The sequence below is a fragment of the Bombina bombina genome, chromosome 3 (genome assembly GCF_027579735.1).
Source record: "Bombina bombina isolate aBomBom1 chromosome 3, aBomBom1.pri, whole genome shotgun sequence".
NCBI lineage: Eukaryota > Metazoa > Chordata > Amphibia > Anura > Bombinatoridae > Bombina > Bombina bombina.
In genome coordinates, this window is record NC_069501.1 from 219,280,299 (window position 1) to 219,299,825 (window position 19,527).

The 19,527-nt window shown below is 41.8% G+C and overlaps 1 protein-coding gene across 5 annotated transcripts in view; it reads right to left on the reverse strand.

Annotated features, from left to right (window-relative positions):
* ANKRD13B (ankyrin repeat domain 13B) overlaps positions 1-19,527 on the reverse strand; it is a 513,444-nt gene that overhangs the window by 51,196 nt on the left and 442,721 nt on the right. The window lies entirely within an intron of this gene.

Consider the following 19,527-nt stretch of genomic DNA (forward strand, 5'->3'; position numbering starts at 1 on the left):
CTGTCTTCCAATATTTAGCAATACATGTTCTGGTGACCGTACATAGAATATTGAAAAAGGTATTTAAGTTATTATAAGGTGTTGTGATCGTGTAAGAGAGCTTGTTGTATAGTGAAATTGATCTCCTCACCTATCAGGCGACCCATAAAAGAAGCCAATCTCATCCAGATCGCATTGACCCCAGCGCAGTCCCACCACATATGGCGATATGTGCCTACCTCCCCGCACCCTCAATAGCATAGTTTGCTGTGTGGACATATGTGCGGTCTTAACCGGTGTCAGGTACCATCGGAAAAGTGTTTTCATAACGTTTTCTTTTAAGTCTGCACTCAAAAGGCCTCTATCAGCGGTCTGAAATAGGTGTTCCCAGTCCACTAGGTCTTTAGTTATATTCAAGTCCCTTTCCCAGGCTGTCATAACCGAGGATTTGGTCTTAAGTGGACCAGATTGAATAGTCAAGTATAGTCTGGAAAAAGTGTGTTTGGAGCGATGGGGGCTATTACAAAGTAGTTCCAAAATAGTAGGGGCTCCCTTCTGAGTGTCTCTGAGAAATGATCTGACTGAGGAGCTGAGTTGGAGGTAAAGATACCAATGTATTTGTATTGGTGCTACTTTCTCTTGCAATTGATTGAAGGAGAGCAACTTCCCGTTATTTAATATGTCTGCAACTTGGTACAGTCCCTTATTCTCCCACTTCTTAAACTGTGGTCTTTGCACGTCAGGAAAGATATATTGAATTGGGGTGGAAAGAGAGAATCTTGGCATTAGATCGTTGCCCAATATCACTTTCGACCATGTATGTAAGGTAAGCTCTGAAGTGTATGGTGTTGGGTGGGATAAAGTGGATTGTTGAATTTTCCTGTCCCAGAAGATTGAATCTGGTTCATCCCAGCCTCCCATCTCTGCCTCCAATCTGGGTCACAATGCATCTGTTGACTTCTGTAAAAGCATTTTATCCTGTGCTATTCTAGCAGCCTTATAGTAATCTAACAATGCCGGTCCTCCAACCCCTCCTAGTGTTTTGTGTCTATTTATTATAAATTTCTATACTCTAGCAGATTTGCTCCCTCTAATGAAGGAGAGAAGCTCAGTTTGCAACTTCTCTATATCAAACCTGTTGATCTTTATAGGGAGTGATCGAAATAGATATAAAATTCTAGGTAAAATAGTCATTTTGACAGCTGCAAGTCTCCCTAGCCAGGAAAAGTTGTAACTTTTCCATTTCCTAAGGTCTCGTCTGATCTGTTTAAAAAGGGGGATATAGTTGAATCTATATAATAAATGAGTCTGTGGTGGCAGGAAAATTCCTAGATATTTGATTGTATGTTTCATCCATTTGAAATCGAAATTGGATTCTAATAATTTTTGAGAGTGTAAGGGAATAGCGATAGGTAGGGCCTCACATTTATCTGTGTTTATCTTATATCCTGATATAATTGAAAATGTGTCTAAGATCCCATAGTGTTTGGGGAGTGAGATAAGTGGCTTGGTAACGGTTAATAGGATGTCGTCTGCAAAGAGCGAAAGCTTATACTCCGAATTTGCTACAGAGACCCCCGAGATATCTGGATGAGATCTGATTCTGGCTGCTAGTGGTTCTATACAAAGGGCGAATAGTAGTGGTGAAAGAGGGCAACCCTGTCTTGTGCCGTTTAGGATTGGAAAACTTTTGGACTTGTATACAGTTGAGGCTACCTGGGCGAATGGGAGAGAGTATATCGCTTGTAAGGCTGTTATAAATGTACCATCAAACCCCTTCCTCCCAAGGGTGGTGAACATATATTTCCAATCAATTCTTTCAAACGCCTTCTCCGCATCCAATGACAGGAGCAGAGAAGGCGTTTTTTTCTTATTCAACCATTGCACGAGATTTGTCACCTTTCTGATATTATCTGGAGCCTCCCTATCTTTGATGAATCCCACCTGATCAGGATGCACCAGGTGGGGTATAATTAGTTTAAGGCGATTTGCCAAAATCTTCGTAAAGATCTTCAAATCTTGATTTATAAGGGATATCGGGCGATAATTTTTACAAAGTCTATGGTTTCTGTCAGGTTTAGGTATCACTCCAATTTTAGCATATAAGAGTTCCGGTGGAACAGGGTTGCCCTCCATAATACGGTTGCAAAATGTGGCAAGGTGAGGGAGTAGCGTGGATCCAAATAGTTTATAGTATTCCCCTGGAAGCCCGTCAGGGCCCGCCGCCTTCCCCGGTTTAAGATCACCTTTGGAGGAGATTTAAAAGGACTTTTCCCATGCCATAAATGTGTAGCTTGCAAATTTAGTATTAAAACTAAAAAAAAAGTGGTCTCTACAAACAATAGGAAAGAGTTTGTCATACAGGACACTATTAAATGTTCAGATATGGGTATTATCTATTTAATTGAATGTCCATGCCATAGACAATATTTAGGACAAACCCAATGTATTTTGAGAGATAGAATAAGGGAACATCTCTGCAATATAAAAAATGGTTTTGAGGAACATTTACTTTCAAAGCATTTCAAGGATAATCATAATAAAGATGCTACAGGCCTGAAGTATTGGGGGATTAAAAAAAGATTAAGAAAGACGGGAGAGGTGGAGATTTTGAAAAAAACCTTTTATACCATGAAGCAAACCTAATATACAATATGGGCACCCTTTTCTCGGATGGTTTAAATGCAGAACTTGGACTAAACCCCATTCACCCATAACTGATAGCTAGGATAGTTACACACCCACAAGCCAATACAATATATCTTTCCCAGAGAACTAATATATAGTTCTTTAATTTTTAGTACTATCACACACCTTTAACACCTCCCTATTTTACATACATTTTTCCAGCCAGAACAAATGTTTAGATTAAACAATCTTCCAGGCACATAAATCCCTCGTCTGATCAAAAGCAGACCTCCCAGGGAAAAATCCAGAATAATTCGGATAACAAGAGCAAGAAGCCCTTGCAAGTACCGACCCAAAGGGAAGAGACCACCCCTTGCAGGAGCCCAACTCTCCAAAGAGCCAGGGCCATAAAAGGACACTAGAGCTAACAGGCGTCCAATCATCATTAACATGATTGTGCCTGAAAAGTGCGGCTAAACCCCTCAAGGAATACAAGGCACTGCTCATTTATCAACCTTGAAAAGAGGAAAGGTTGAGTAGACCTCGCCGGGGATCGAACTAGCAACCCTCGGTTTGCTACAGTACAGAGTAGCCACAGAGCATTAGTATGCGGAGCTAGCTGTCCAGCTAGCCACGAGCTCCAGACACAAGGGGAACAGAGAGGACAAGTCACCCGAACCGAGCAACTTCAAGCCTCCACGTCACCTCAAATTCGAAGTCAGAGGACAGTAAAACATGGGTTTGGAAGCCACCTGGATGGCAATACCTGAAACATATGAGTGGAAAACCACTAGGACCTCTTCTATCCCAAGAAGGAGATGCAGAGCATTCCCAACACCGGGGAAGGACCCCTAACCAGAGCCCAAAAAAGACCTCACTGTCTAATGTCCCGAAAAAGTAACAACCAAGGGAATCCAAGTCCCCCGAAGGCGACCCATCCACAAGGAGAAACGGACAATCCCAGAGGTTTCAATGAAGAAGAGAATCGCTAAAGGAACAACTCCAAAAAGGACAATTTCCTAAAGCAACACCGCCCGAAGTAGCGGAAAAGAGGCACTAAACCCTCTAATTTTCCCACCACGTGGGAAGGAATACTCTAGGTTCCGAGGGTATCGGAAGCAACAGAGAGTGATGCAGCAAAATTCACTGACCCAGTCACCAGAGAGACAGCTATTTAGGACTGAAACAATCCCGAGAGCTGCACGGACCTGCAAGTCCTCTTTAGAATGCTTAGCTGAAACTTGTAAAACAAATAACAATAAACATCAATAATGTTAATAGCACTCGGTACCCCAACCTGACCAGCAAGGTATAATAGGCGCCACATAATAAGCCGCGAAGATCTGAACCCAAGCAGGACCAGCCTGAAACCAGGGACATAACTGCCAAGCTGGCTTTTAATCCGCCCTCAGAGAGAGAGGAAGAAAAACAGACAAACATGGGACTAACGTGTCCTGAACAACTTCCGTAGAAGCAAACAGCGAATATCGATCCCAGAGATTTTTAAGTTCCCGCAGGAAACAGTATGAAAAAGAAACTAAAATTCATCCTAACCGGATAAAAGAAAATAACAGGCTACCCGAGGGTTAACGCCCAAGAAGAACAGAAAGATCCGCAGGACCAGCCTAACGGAAACCCTGTTTTTCCAACAAAACTGGGAAGGATCTCGATAACAAGACTTAAAGGGATGGTAAACTCACTTTCTGAACTTTGTTCTATAATCTGTTATTCACTTAAATCAATATACTTGCACTTTCTATTTCCCACAACCTTACCGTCAACTAAGTTATTCTAATAGTCGAATTTCGCTTTCTGTCAATCTATTAATACAACCTATTAACGTAATACCTTTTTTTTTCAGTTGTCTTTCTATCATCCAATCAGATATCCGTCCAACTGGCTCGCTTTAGTCAATGCAAATTTTTAATGCTCATGTGTTTAGTTGTGCAACATCGGTGAAAATCCTATTACAATTTAATTCGGAGTGCACGTTCACAATCAGAGATTGCCCATTACGGGTTTGAGCATGCACATTGGTATGCAAATTCTTGGGAGCGTGCAATTACAGTGACGTATGTAGGGGACAGTATTGATATGGACGTCATTTGTTGGAAGTGAACAATTGCAATGTGGGTGGAGTGAGATTAGAAAAAAAAAAAGTCAGGTAGGTACTTTCGAAATCTATTATAATCCAATACTTGCACTAAAAATATTTTATTTATGGGCGGTTGAACTTTATAGAATACGATTATAGTGAATATATATATACGCAAACAGCTATTGTTTACCATCACTTTAAAAGAGATTACTTCATCCCCACATGTCTAACGAGGTAAGCCATTCGAAGGAGGAGACTGATGAGTTCCATAACCGAGGATAGGGTCCCCAAACAGCTAAAAAAACGTGTCTGAGTAAGACACAAAGGCGAGCCCGTCTGTAATGAAAGGCACAACACTCAGGAACAGTTACACCCGCAGGGAACTGCACATGCCCTCCAGTGGCGGAGAGACCTGGGACAATCAGGCACTAGTACAATCGCAAATAAACATCTGGACTTTGTAGACGCACAAGCGCCAAAAGTATGTAAAAGCGAAGACGTGCCACAACCTCCGGGGGGAACAATCCACACATAACCTGAAACACATAATCTGTGTGTAGTAGTAGTAGTAGGGAGCGGTAGGGAACTCGCCTCCCGGAGGACAGGGCCCACCGATGCAGATGGCTCAGCAGTCCCTTGAATCCCAAGCCCGAGGAACAAGGCACTCTAGGACAGCCTAAAGAACATAACTGACTGACCTGAGTCAATGGGGCCAAATCTAATTCTTCACAGGATGAAGAATCTGAAGCAGAGAGTTGAACAATCTTAACATCAGCATCCACTATAACTGGATAAAGGATACCAAAGAAATGGACTATATATAAAACAAATTAAATGGCACCTGACACCCACAATAGCTGGGGCACTCATCACCTCCTATGAACCAGACACCAGAGGACTAGAATTCCCCGTCGCCACACAGTCAGGAATGCGAAAATGGGAGACCAGAACACACGCCCGGTCACAAGGTGAACTGTACAGTCCAAAAAAACCACGACCAACTGTAAGGTTGCATCACTTCGAAAGGCCGTTATGTTCCAAAAGCCACAAGCCCAGTTAACACTACACATAAGCAGATTGAATCACATAACAAACATGATTTAAACCCCCCCTGTTCAATAATCCCACTGAGACCCTGTATTTTTCATGTGAGTTCGCAGGAACAAATGAGTTACAGTACATTCATGAAGAAGTACAATGAAACAATATTACCAGAATCTACGTCGTGGAACAGGAACACGGCCCTTCAAGTGTGGAGGATAGTAGCCTAACCTCCGCCATCGACTTGAGAGAAGAAAGCAGTCAGCAAAGCGAAGTTCGACAACGCTGATTGCTTGTGGAGTTGTTAAAATGAGTCGGGATGGTTTCGCAGAAAGACTCTTCCTGCATCTCCGGACTCTAACTTTCATCCAAGCCCTCACAGAGAGACTGATAGAATTACTTAAAACTCCCATCCCATGTCGAAGAGTACTACCCTCCATAAGAGATTAAAACAAACTTCTGACACTTCTCTGCCAACCTCCTGGGACGAAAGGCAAAGAATGACTGGGGATGAGAGAAGTGGGAGGAGTAATTAAGCCTTTGGCTGGGGTGTCTTTGCCTCCTCCTGGTGGCCAGGTTCTTTTTCCACAAAAGTAATGAATGCAGCTGTGAACTATTTCCATTTATGAAGAAAAGGGCTGTTCTTATGACAAGTGTTGTCTGATTTTATATTGCCTTTTAAGTCTAAAGTATAACATATATTGCTGTTGCACTTTTAGCCACCGGTGGCTTTTTTAAGAACTGTTTTTTTTTACTGCTGTGATTTAAATGTCACTCATAACTTTTATGACAAATTTATTTTAATTATAAACTTATTAGTATCCACTGATTGTGGTCTGCTTTGTAGCGCATCTTCTGTATTTTGCACATTTTGTTCTAGGATTGCCTGCAGAGAACAATCCTTTTAGAAGCTACTTTAGCCACAATTTCTGAATTGGGCCATTAGTATAAGTTTGAAGCAAGAGATGAACAGGGTCATGGTTGGACCAAATACATTGTGAGACCCAGGCTCTAGATAACTTGTCAAGTAGCCGTGGACCACAAAACACAAAGTTAATGTGGGAGTAAGAATGATGTACAGATGAGTAGTAGGTGTAATCTTGCATGGAGCTATTCACGGCATGCCAAACATCAAAAAGATTGAATTGCATCATCAACATTTCTAAATAATTAGCAAGATTAATAGTCGCCTTATCTGGCTTGCGAGCTTTCTCATTTTTATCATCCCACTAGATATAGTTCATCCAGAGCTTAAAGATACACTATATGGTCATGTGAAGTGTTTCAGCATCAACCATTGCTAACAGGTGCATAAAAACAAGCACATAGCCATGAAATCTCTATAGACATACATTGGTAATACAATAAGTCGTACTGAAGGTTTTAGGGACTTTAAACGTGGCACTGTAATATCATACAACCTTTGCCTTAATTCAGTTTGTAAAACTTTCACTACTAGATCTACCCCGGTCAAGTGCTATTATTATGAAAAGGAAGCATCTAGGTGCAACGCCAACCTGGCTACAAAGTGGTATATCAAGCAAACTCACAGAGAGGGGTTACTGACTGCTTAAGTGTGTGCAAATCTCCTATCATCTGTTGCATCACTCACTACAGTTCCAAACTTTTTCTGAAAGCAACATCAGCAGAAGAACTGTGTGTTGGGAGCTTCTTGAAATGGGTTCCCTAGGTCGAACAGCTTTACAAAGACCTTACATTAACATATGGAATTCTACGCATATGCTGGAGTGGTGTAGAGCATGTTGGACCCTGGAGCAGTGGAAGATTTTGAGAGTTTGGGCTAGGCTCCTTAGTTCTAATGAAGGGTCATTTGAATGCTACAGCATACAAAGACATTTAGGACAATTGGGTGCTTCCAACTTTACGGTAACAGTTTGGGGAAGGCCTTTTCCTGTTTAAGCATGACTGTGCACAACATGAGGTTTGTGAAGACATGGGGCCCAATTTATCACGGCCCGAATGGGGCCGTATACACCTGTAAACAGGAGTTAAGAAGCATTAAGACTGCTGCTCCTTAACTTGTCCACTACCTCCGAGGGGGCGGACAGCAATCCGCCTGATCGCATACAATCGGGTTGATTGACACCCCCGCAAATCTGCAGGGGGCGGCATTGTACAAGCATTTTATGCAGTGTCTTAAAGGTTTAACTAAGACTTTTAACTTCAAAAAAGCAAATTTCAACAATTTAAGGAAATCATTAAATATAAGTTGGGACAATGTATTCTCTAATAAAAATACAGAGGATAAATGGATAATATTTAAAACTTTATTAAATAAATATACATATCAACAAATACCATATGGTTATAAAAATAAAAATCAAAGCCGTTGTGGATAAATAAAAATGTGTTAAGAGAAATTAGGAAAAAACGTAGGGCATTTAAATTATTCAAAGAAAATAGTACAGACTCAACATACAATATTTATAAGGAATGTAACAATGCATGCAAAAAAGCAATCACATTAGCCAAAATTGAAAATGAAAAATTAATTGCAAAGGATTCTAAGTCTAACCCTAAAAGGTTCTTTAAGTATATAAATAGCAAAAAATCTAATAAGGATAATATAGGTACATTAAAATGCGTGGAGGGTAGCATGATAAATAATGACAGGGAGAAGGTTGAGGTACTAAACCAGTTTTTTTCTTCAGTATACACAAGAGTGGAACCATTGGATGATACTTTGGAACAAAATGGAACATGCCAGTACGTACCATTAACTGGGTTATGTTTAGAGGATATCAGGAAAAAACTGGATAATATTAAGGTAAATAAAACTCCAGGCCCAGATGGAATACACCCAAGGGTGTTAAGGGAACTCAGCACTGTTATAGACAAACCTCAAAACTCATTATCCTCAGGCATGGTACCCCAGGATTGGCGTAAAGCTGATGTGGGGCCACTCTTCAAAAAGGGAAGCAGGGATGATCCAGGAAGCTATAGACCAGTTAGTCTGACATCAATAGTGGGGAAGATATTTGAAGGGATTATAAGGGATTATATTGATGAGCATATTTGTGTAAACAAGATTATGAGTTCTAATCAGCATGGTTTTAGGAGAAATAGATCATGTCAAGCTAATCTAATTAGATTCTACGAGGAAGTAAGTAAAAATATAGATAAAGGGGAATCAGTTGATGTGATATACTTAGATTTTGCAAAGGCATTTGATACAGTGCCACATGAGAGATTAATGCACAAAATTAAGGGACTGGGAATAGCTGAAAATGTTAGCTCATGGATAAATAACTGGATAAAAGATAGGGAGCAACGAGTAGTAGTAATCATACTCAGATTGGACAATCAGGTAATCAGTGGAGTCCCCCAGGGATCAGTACTGGGCCCCGTTCTTTATAATATTTTTATAAATGACTTGGAGCAAGGATTAAATAGCGACATCTCTATTTTTGCAGATGATACTAAGTTAAGTAAGGTCATTAGGTCAGAGCAGGATGAACTTTCATTACAAAGGGATCTGCAAAAATTAGAAGTATGGGCAAGTAAATGGAAAATGAGATTTAATACGGAAAAATGCAAGGTTCTACATTTTGGAAGTAAAATTAAGCAGGCAACGTATTTTTTAAATGGGACAAGACTTAGCCAAACAGAGGAGGAAATGGATTTGGGATAGTAATTGATAACAAGCTAAAGATGGGTGCACAATGCAGGGCAGCGGCTTCAAAGGCTAATAAGATACTAGGATGTATTAAAATAGGAATTTATTCAAGGGAGGAAAGCATAATTCTGTCACTATATAAAGCCCTGGTAAGACCTCACCTTGAGTATGGAGTGCAGTTCTGGGGACCGATCGCAAAAAAAGATATTGCAGAACTAGAAAAAGTTCAGAGAAGGGCCACAAAGCTAATAAGGGGATTGGAGAAATTAACCTATGAGGAAAGGCTAGCCAAACTGAGTCTGTTTTCTTTAGAAAAAAGGCGCTTGAGAGGTGACATGATTACTTTATATAAGTATATTCAAAGCCCATATTAAGAGATGGCAGAAGCTCTGTTCATTCCTAGAAAATTGTTTCTGACAAGAGGTCACAATTTAAAGTTGGAAAAAAGGAGATTTAATCTCCTGCAACTGAAACGTTTTTTCACTGTAAGAGCAATAAAACTGTGGAACTTATTACCAAAGGAGGTAGTGAATGCCAATACCCTAGATACATTTAAAAATAGTCTGGATACATTTCTGTATATAAACAAAATTCATGGATATGATTGCTAGTATTAAATGAGTCACCTTTTAGTGGGGTTATTTAAGCTTAACTGGAGCTTTTTGTAAGTACTTTAGATTTGTATAGGTTGAACTCGATGGACTTCAGTCTTTTTTCAACCTTATCTACTATGTATGTTACTATGTAATGATAAATGCTGACAGAGTATGCTGTCGGCATTTAGCGATGTCCGCTGCACTTTGATAAATTGGCCCCATGGTTTGAGGAATTTGGGTTGGAGGAACTCGAGTGGCCGGCACAGATCCCAGACCACAACCCCATTGAACACCTTTAAGATGAATTTGAATGCTTTTTGCAAGCCAGACCTTCTCATCCAACATCAGCGTCTGAGAAATGGGTGAATGGATACATATTCCCACAGATACACTCCAAAATCTTGAGGAAAGAAAGAGGGCTCAACACCATATTAATGTCCATGGTTTTAGAATGTGATGATCTGTGATGGTCAGGTGTCCATATACTTTTGGCCATATAGTGTATGTGTCTGGATGCATCTGCCGGTTGGAAGTTCCCTTTATCATAATTTTTTTACATGAAGGAGAAGGCTAAATAAAAAAATATATACTTAAACAGGTAACAATAGATAGTATAAAATCATAAATTATGCTTACCTGATAATTTCATTTCCTTCTGTATGAGGAAAGTCCACGCATCATTCCTTACTGTTGGGAAATAAAAACCTGGCCACCAGGAGGAAGCAAAGACACCCCAGCCAAAGGCTTAAATACTCCCTCTACTTCCCTCATATTCCAGTCATTCTGCCAAGGGAAAAAGTAACAGTAGGAGAAATATCCGGGTATAAATGGTGCCAGAAGAGAAAACCTAATTTTGGTACGCCCATCGGAGTATACTCTCCTCATACAGAAGGAAATAAAATTATCAGGTAAGCATAATTTAGGTTTTCCTTCTTAATATGAGGAGAGTCAACAGCATCATTCCTTACTGTTGGGAAAACTATACCCAAGCTCTAGAGGACACTGAATGATAATGGGAGGGGTAAAAGAGAGGCTGACCCTAATCTGAGGGCGCCACAGCCTGCAAAGCCTTTCTCCCAAAAGCTGCTTTGGTCGAAGCAAAAATGTAAAACTTGTAAAATGTAGAAAAAGTATGTAAGGAGGACCAGGTAGCTGCCTTACAAATCTGATCCATAGAGGCCTCGTTCTTAAAGGCCCAAGAGGAAGCCACCTCTCTAGTGGAATGAGCCATAATCCTTTGAGGAGGTCTAAATCCCGCTGACTCATAAGCTAAGCGTATAAGTTGAAGAAGCCTTAAGCTTCCCAGAGTAGATAACAAACAAGAAAGAAGTTTGTCTAAAATCCTTAGTAGCTTGAAGATAAAACTTCAAAGCTCGAACCACATCCAAATTATGAAGCAAACGTTCCTTTGAAGAAGGATTAGGACACAAGGAAGGAATCACAAGCTCCTGATTAATGTTGCAATCAGACATAACCTTAGGAAGAAAACCCAAGCAGGTACGTAGGTACGTAGAACAGCCTTATTAGTGTGGAACACCAGATAAGGAGGCTCACATTGCAAGGCAGCTGTTTCAGAAACTCTGTGTGCCAGTAGAAAAAGAATCTTCCAGGACAACAATTTGATGTCAACCGAATGCATAAGCTCAAACAGAGCCCGTTACAAAACCTTAAGAACAAGATTAAAACTCTAAGGTGGAGCATTAGATCTAAACACAGGTCTGATCCTAATCAGAGCTTTAATGAAAGATTGCACGTCAGGGAGCTCTGCGAGCCTCTTGTGCAACAAAACAGATAGAGCCGAAATCTGTCCTCTCAGGGAACTGGCAGAAAGGCCCTTCTCCTGACTTTCCTGGAAAAAAAGAAAGTATCCTGGCAGCCTTAACCTTATGCCAGGCTAAACCACGTTGTTCACACCAGAATAAGTAAGAAGCTCTCCACACCTTATGACAGATGCGACGAGTAACAGGCTTACAAGCCTGAATGAGAGTATCAATAACCCTCTCAAAGAAAACTCTCTTGGCTAGGACTAAGTGTTCAATCTCAACGCAGTCAGCCTCAGAGAATCTAGATTTTGATGAACAAAAGGACCCTGTTCCAGCAGATCCCTGCGACAAGGTAATTTTCACGGAGGAGATGAGGACATCCACACCAGATCCGCAAACCACATCCTTTGCGGCCACGATGGAGCAATCAATATCACTGATGCCTGCTTGATGCACGAGGACGAAGTGGTAACGGTGGGAAAATGTAAATCAGATTGAACCTCCAAGGCACTGCTAATGCATCCATTAGCTCTGCTCGAGCATCCCTGGACCTCGACCCATATCTGGATAGCTTGGAATTGAGATGGGACGCCATAAGATCTATCTCCGGCGTCCCTCATTTGTTGCAAATCTCCACAAACACCTCGGAATGGAGAGACCATTCCCCCGGATGAAAGGATTGTCTGCTGAAGAAATCTGCTTCCGAGTTGTCCACACCTGGAATGTGGATCACTGACAGCGAGCAGTTGTGGGCCTCCGCCCACTCCAGAATCCGAGATACTTCCCTCATTGCTAGGGAGCTTCTCGTTCCCCCCGATGGTTGATGTAAGCCACAGAGGTTATGTTGTCTGATTAGAATCTGATAAACTGGGAAGAACCCAGAAGAGGCTAAGCCTTCACAGCATTGAAGATTGCCCGACGTTCCAGAATATTGATCAGGAGGAAGGATTCCTCTTGAGTCCACAGGCAATTTGCCTTCCTGGCAACCCAAACAGCTCCCCATCCTGATAGACTTGTGTCTGTAGTCACAATCTCCCAGGATGGTCTCAAGTAGGATGTCCCTTGGGACAAGTGATCTGGATGGAGCCACCAGGAGGGCGATTCTCTTGACCGGTTGTCCAGAGAAATCTGTTGAGACAGATCCAAATGATCGCCATTTCATTGTCTCAGCATGCACAGCTGTAGTGGTCTGAGATGTAATCTGGCAAAAGGAATGATGTCCATGCTGGACACCATGAGACCAATCACCTCTATACGCCGAGCCACAGAGGGCCTTAAGGAGGTCAGGAGGGCAAGACAAGCAGAAGTTAGCTTGTAAAGTCTCTGGTCTGTAAGGAATATTCTCATGTATATGGAGTCTATTATAGTACCCAGGAATTCCACCCTAGTACTGGGAATAAGAGAACTCTTTTCTAAGTTTATCTTGAATCCAAGAGATCGAAGAAGAAACAGAAGAGATTTTGAATGGTCTTGTGCAAGAGGACAAGATGGTGCTTGAACCAGAATATCGTCCAAGTATGGAGCTACTGCTATACCTCTGGTTCTGGCAACTGCAAGTAGAGCCCCTAGAACCTTCGTAAAAACTCTTGGAGCAGTAGCTAGACTGGAAGTGCAATAAACTGGAAGTGCTGGTCCAGGCACACAAACCTTAGGAACTTAAAGTGCTCCTTATGGATTGGAACGTGAAGGTAAGTATCCTTCAGATCTATAGTGGTCATGAACTGTCCTTCCTGAACTAAGGGAAGGATGGACCTTATTGTCTCCATCTTGAACAAGGGGACAGATAGGAATTTGTTTAAGCACTTAAGGTCCAGAATCGGGCGGAAAGTTCCCTCCTTCTTTGGGACCACAAAAAGGTTTGAATAGTATCCCAAACCTCTTTCTGCGAGAGGTACGGGGACAATGACTCCTAGGGAGGATAGATCCCTCACACACCCCAAAAAGGCTTCTCTCTTTTCTGGCCTGGAAGACAGGTTTGACAGGAGGAATCTGCCCCTGGGTGGATGAGACTTGAAACCTATCTTGTATCCCTGAGCGATGACCTCCAGGACCCACGGGTCCTGCACATCCCCAAACCAAGCATCTGAAAAGGGCGACAGTCTGCCCCCTACTTGATCCAGAACCGGATCGGGGACCGCACCTTCATGCCGACTTTGTCTCAGTGGCTTCTTGGATTTATTCCAGGACTGAGCCGGCTTCCAAGTACTCTTGGATTGCTCGTGCTTTATAGAGGGCTGTTGACATTGGGATTTATCAGAACGAAAGGAACAAAAATTAGGACCTTGGCCCTTAGGCTTGTTCCTCTTATCCTGCGGTAAAAAGACACCTTTGCCTTCCGTAACCGTGGAGATAATTGAGTAGAGGCCTGCACCAAATAAAATCTTTCCCTTAAAGGGGAGGGAAAGAAGTCTGGACTTATAAGTCATGTCCGCAGACCAGGACTTCAGCCAGAGTGCCCTACGAGCTTGAACAGAAAAACCTGAAGCCTTAGCATTCAGGCAAATCATTTGTATCACAAATAAAAAATTAGCAACCCTTAAGGCCTTAATTCTTTTCTGGATCACGTCGAGGGGACCCTCCACCTCGATCAACTCAGATAAGGAGTCGCACCAGTAGGTAGCTGCTCCAGCAACCGCAGAAACAGCCGCTGCCGGTTGAAACATCTTTCTTAACAGAGTTTCTATCTTCTTATCCATGGGCTCTTTAAATAACAAACTATCCTGAAGCGGGATAGTAGTGCATTTAGCAAGCGTGGAGATAGCACCATCCACCTTGGGGATGGAACCCCACAACTCCAATTGAAAGTCCAGGACCGGGAACAATTTCTTAAAGGAAGACAAAGGGGAAAAGGAAGAACCAATCCTTTCCCATTCATTCTTAATAATTTTTGCCATCTTTACAGGAACCGGGAAAGTTTGTGGTACAACCCTGTCCTCGTAGACCTTATGTAGTTTAGGAATCAAAGGTTCCACAGGCAATTTGAGCTCTGGAAACTCTAACATAGCCAAAACTTTCTTCAACAGAAAGCGTAAATGTTCAATCCTAAATCTAAAGTCTGGTTCCTCCACAGCTGGAGGTTTAGAGGCAGCAGACTCCGACACAGAAATTGTGCCCTCTGAAGTATCAGAGGCGCCTTCATCATCGGATAATCTCATATCAGACAAATCCAACAAACTAGTTGATGACCCCTGGGAAGGATAGCAATATTTGACCTTTCGCTTGCGTTTAGAAGGGAGAGGTAAAGCACTAAAGGCCGCAGACACCGCCGTTTGTAACTGCGCAATAAAGTCTGGCAGTAAAAGGCCCCCTCCAGATGGAGGATTAGGAGTGCTACGGAAAGCTGCATGTGTATTAGGAGATGACTGTAGGGTGCGCACCTCACGGGACGGAAACTCCTCAGAGGTGGATGGCTCAGTGGTAGCAAACATATTTACCTTCTTTGACATAATTACTTTATCAAGTTGAGTGGGTTGGTATACCGCAGCCTCCTCACAATATAGACAGGTACCCTCTAACGCATCAAAATACTCCATAGCTTGCCCTTACAAAGCAAACTATTGATTAATAAGAAAAAACAGCACCTTTATACACTCAATGGCTGGGGCACTCACCACCTCCTATGACCAAGGCAAAACAGAGAAACCGCTTTTTCTCCAGTAACCAGCACGGTCAGGGAAGAGGAAATAAAGTGTGACCACACCCGGTCACATGGTGTGCAATGCAAGACTGCCCCTGCTATAAGAGCAAGAAAAAAGCACCAAGCCTTTCAAGCTGCGCAGCTCAAAAAACAAAAGTAAAACAACACTAGGCAAGTGTTGGGGCTTAGGCTCCAACACTTGCCTAAGCCCAAAAAACATCTCACACATGTTGCAGCATAATCAAATACATTTATGTGCTTAATCCCCACTCTTCAATAATCCCCCTCAGGAGATATTAACCCTTGATTCCATACAGATAAAAGAAGCCACACTGTGACCCTGTCTTCTTGCGTTATCATGTGTGTATAAACTAAATGAAACGATCTTACCGGAATTTATGTAGTTGAACAGAAACACAGCCTCTCAAGTTTGACAGTGTTGTAGCATCGCTCCTGACATGGACTTGAGTGATGGAAGCAGGTAGTAAAACTCGTCAACACTGATTGCTTAGGAGCTGTTAATACGAGTCTGGATGGGTTTGCAGAAAGATTTTCCCTGCATCTCCAGACTCTAACTTTTGTCAAAGTTCTCACTGAGAGGCTGACAAGACTACTTAAAACTCCAGTCCCAATTCGAAGGGTAGATACCCTTCATAAGAAACTACTCTGAATCTTCTGACACTTCTCTGCCCACCTCCTGTGACAAAAGGCAAAGAATGACTGGGGGATGAGGGAGGTGGGAGAGGTATTTAAGCCTTTGGCTGGGGTGTCTTTGCCTCCTCCTGGTGGCCAGGTTCATTATTTCCCAACAGTAAGGAATGATACCGTGGACTCTCCTCATATTAAGAAGGAAAATGTGATCCACATATAGCCAGTGTCAAATATGCATCTAAATAATTATTAATAACTCATATTTGGATCGCCACATCCAGCTTCAGTTCAGTTTGCAATTATATATCTGGATATCATGGTTTTGGTGAATAAAGCAGCCTGGACAACTGCAGCCTAAGGGGCAAATAGCATTTTAATATCAGCCTTTTACATTTTCTCTGCAGTGCCACAATTGTTCTCTCAGCCTCTTATCTGAGTGCACATGATTCTGAATCATCTATCATTAACCTTTGTGTGTCACCAGCTGTCCTTCCTTCTGTTATAACATTTTTCTGGCCACAACCAATAAATCTCCTCATAGCTCTTGTTAAGGAAGCACACTTTTTGAGTGGCTGAATAAGCTCTAGTTAGCTGAAGTATAAATCATAACTATCTGCAGTTTTTGGAGTTAAGATTCATTATTGTCCCTAAAGTTTTTATTTCCAAATCTAGATTATGCCTTTTTCAGCATAAATTTGCACCTCACTACTTTTCTGTCCCATGACATATATCAGACACCTCAGATTTACAGTGCCTATACCCTGACATATTAGAATCTAACAGCTTCCAAGTACATCATTCCTCTGTTCCCATCTTCTGCCTGTCTGGACCCTCGGTTACACTATTCATTGTCCCCAGAGAACTAAACAGGTAGTTTATGCCATATTATTCACTACAAAAGCTGAATACTTACTTGAAATTAAAGGGACAGTAAAGTCAAAATTAAACTTAAATTGATTGGATAGACACTGCTGCCATAGACTGATAAAGGCACATGCACGCTCCTGAGCACCTCCGTAGATTTACTATTCAACAAAGACTATTAAGAGAACAAGAACAAAGCAAATTTGATAAAAGAAATAATTGGAAAGTTGTTTAACCCCTTAACGACCGAGGACGTGCAGGGTACGTCCTCAAAAAAAAGGCAGTTAACGCCTGAGAACGTACCCTGCACGTCCTCGGTGTGGAAAGCAGCTGGAAGCGATCCTGCTCGCTTCCAGCTGCTTTCCGGTTATTGCAGTGATGCCTCGATATGGAGGCATCCTGCAATAACTCTAGATGGCCATGTGATGCAGAGAGAGCCACTCTGTGGCCCTCTCTGCACCGGACATCGATGGCCGGTATCGTTGGTGGGTGGGAGCCGACTTGGGAGGCGGGTGGGCGGCCATCGATGGGCCGGGTAATGTAGAGGGGGGCGGGATCGGGGGCAGGGCCGATGGGGGCGCGCGCGCATGCACGGGGGGCGGCGGGCGGACGCGTGCACGGGGCGGGAGCGGGTGGGAACGCTACACTACAGAAAATATGAAAGTGTATAAAAGTTTGAGAAAGGGGTATTTTAGTTTGAAAAATATAAATCGAAGGTAGGAGGGGGTGGGGGGGTTGGTCTTTGGTGGGGCAGGGAGCTACACTACAGAAAAGGGGAAAAATTAAAAAATATGATCAATTTTATTCTAAACTGGGTACTGGCAGACAGCTGCCAGTACCCAAGATGGCGGCCATTAAGACAGAGGGGGAGAGTTAGAGAGCTGTTTGGTGGGGGATCAGTCAGGTTGGGGGCTAAAGGGGGGTCCTACAGAGCAGCATATGTAAATATGCCTTTTCTTTAAAAAAAAAAAGCCCAAATATAGCTTTTATTTTAGTACTGGCAGTTTCTGCCAGTACTTAAGATGGCGGGGACAATTGTGGGGTGGGGGAGGGAAGAGAGCTGTTTGGGAGGGATCAGGGGGTCTGATGTTTCAGGTGGGAGGCTAAGCTCTACACTAAAGCTAAAATTAACCCTGCAAGCTACCTAATTAACCCCTTCACTGCTAGCCATAATACGTGTGATGCGCATTTAGCGGCCTAAGTACCAAAAAGCAACGCCAAAGCCATATATGTCTGCTATTTCTGGGGATCACAGAGAAAAATTTACAACCATTTATGCCATAATTGCACAAGCTGTTTGTAAATAATTTCAGTGAGAAACAAAAAGTTTGTGAAAAAGGGAACTTCTTTTTTTATTTGATCGCATTTGGCGGTGAAATGGTGGCATGAAATATACCAAAATGTGCCTAGATCAATACTTTGGGTTGTCTGCTACACTAGACTAAAGCTAAAATTAACCCTACAAGCTCCCTACAAGCTCCCTAATTAACCCCTGCACTGCTGGGCATAATACACGTGTGTTGCGCAGCAGCATTTAGCGGCCTTCTAATTACCAAAAAGCAATGCCAAAGCCATATATGTCTGCTATTTCTGAACAAAGGGAATCCCAGAGAAAAATTTACAACCATTTGTGCCATAATTGCACATGCTGTTTGTAAATAATTTCAGTGAGAAACCGAAAGTTTGTGAAAAAGTAAACTATTTTTTGTATTTGATCGCATTTGGCGGTGAAATGGTGGCATGAAATATACCAAAATTGGCCTAGATCAATACTTTGGGATGTCTTCTAAAAAAAAATATATACATGTCAAGGGATATTCAGGGATTCCTGAAAGATATCAGTGTCCCAATGTAACTAGCGCTAATCTTGAATAAAATGGTTTGGAAATAGCAAAGTGCTACTTGTATTTATGGCCCTATAACTTGCAAAAAAAGCAAAGAACATGTAAACATTGGGTATTTCTAAACTCAGGAAAAAATTTAGAAAATATTTAGCATGGGTGTTTTTTGGTGGTTGTAGATGTGTAACAGATTTTGGGGGTCAAAGTTAGAAAAAGTGTGTTTTTTCCATTTTTTTCTCATATTTTATAATTTTTTTATAATAAATTATAAGATATGATGAAAATAATGGTATATTTGGAAAGTCCATTTAATGGCGAGAAAAACGGTATATAATATGTGTGGGTACAGTAAATGAGCAAGAGGAAAATTACAGCTAAACACAAACACCGCAAAAATGTAAAAATAGCCTTGGTCCCAAACGGACAGAAAATGAAAAAGTGCTGTGGTCATTAAGGGGTTAAAATTGCACACTCTAGGAGCAAACTGCAATACTTTATTCACAAAAAACTGAAAATACAGATAATCTTCCAACCATATATCATATTACTTTTACATTGGGAAGCACAATACAGACAATTTGACTCTATTCTCAATTTAATCATTCTATTTGCTAGGAAGTGTATCCTTAAACATTGGATAAAAAAGACAGCACCAACTCTCTCCTATTTTAGAAGCATGTTAAAGCTTCAATTATTTACTGAACAATTGGATATCAAACTAGATGAAATCTTAGGAGCCGGCTCATTTTTGTTTCAGCATCTGGGTAGCGCTTGCTGATTGTTGGCTAAATG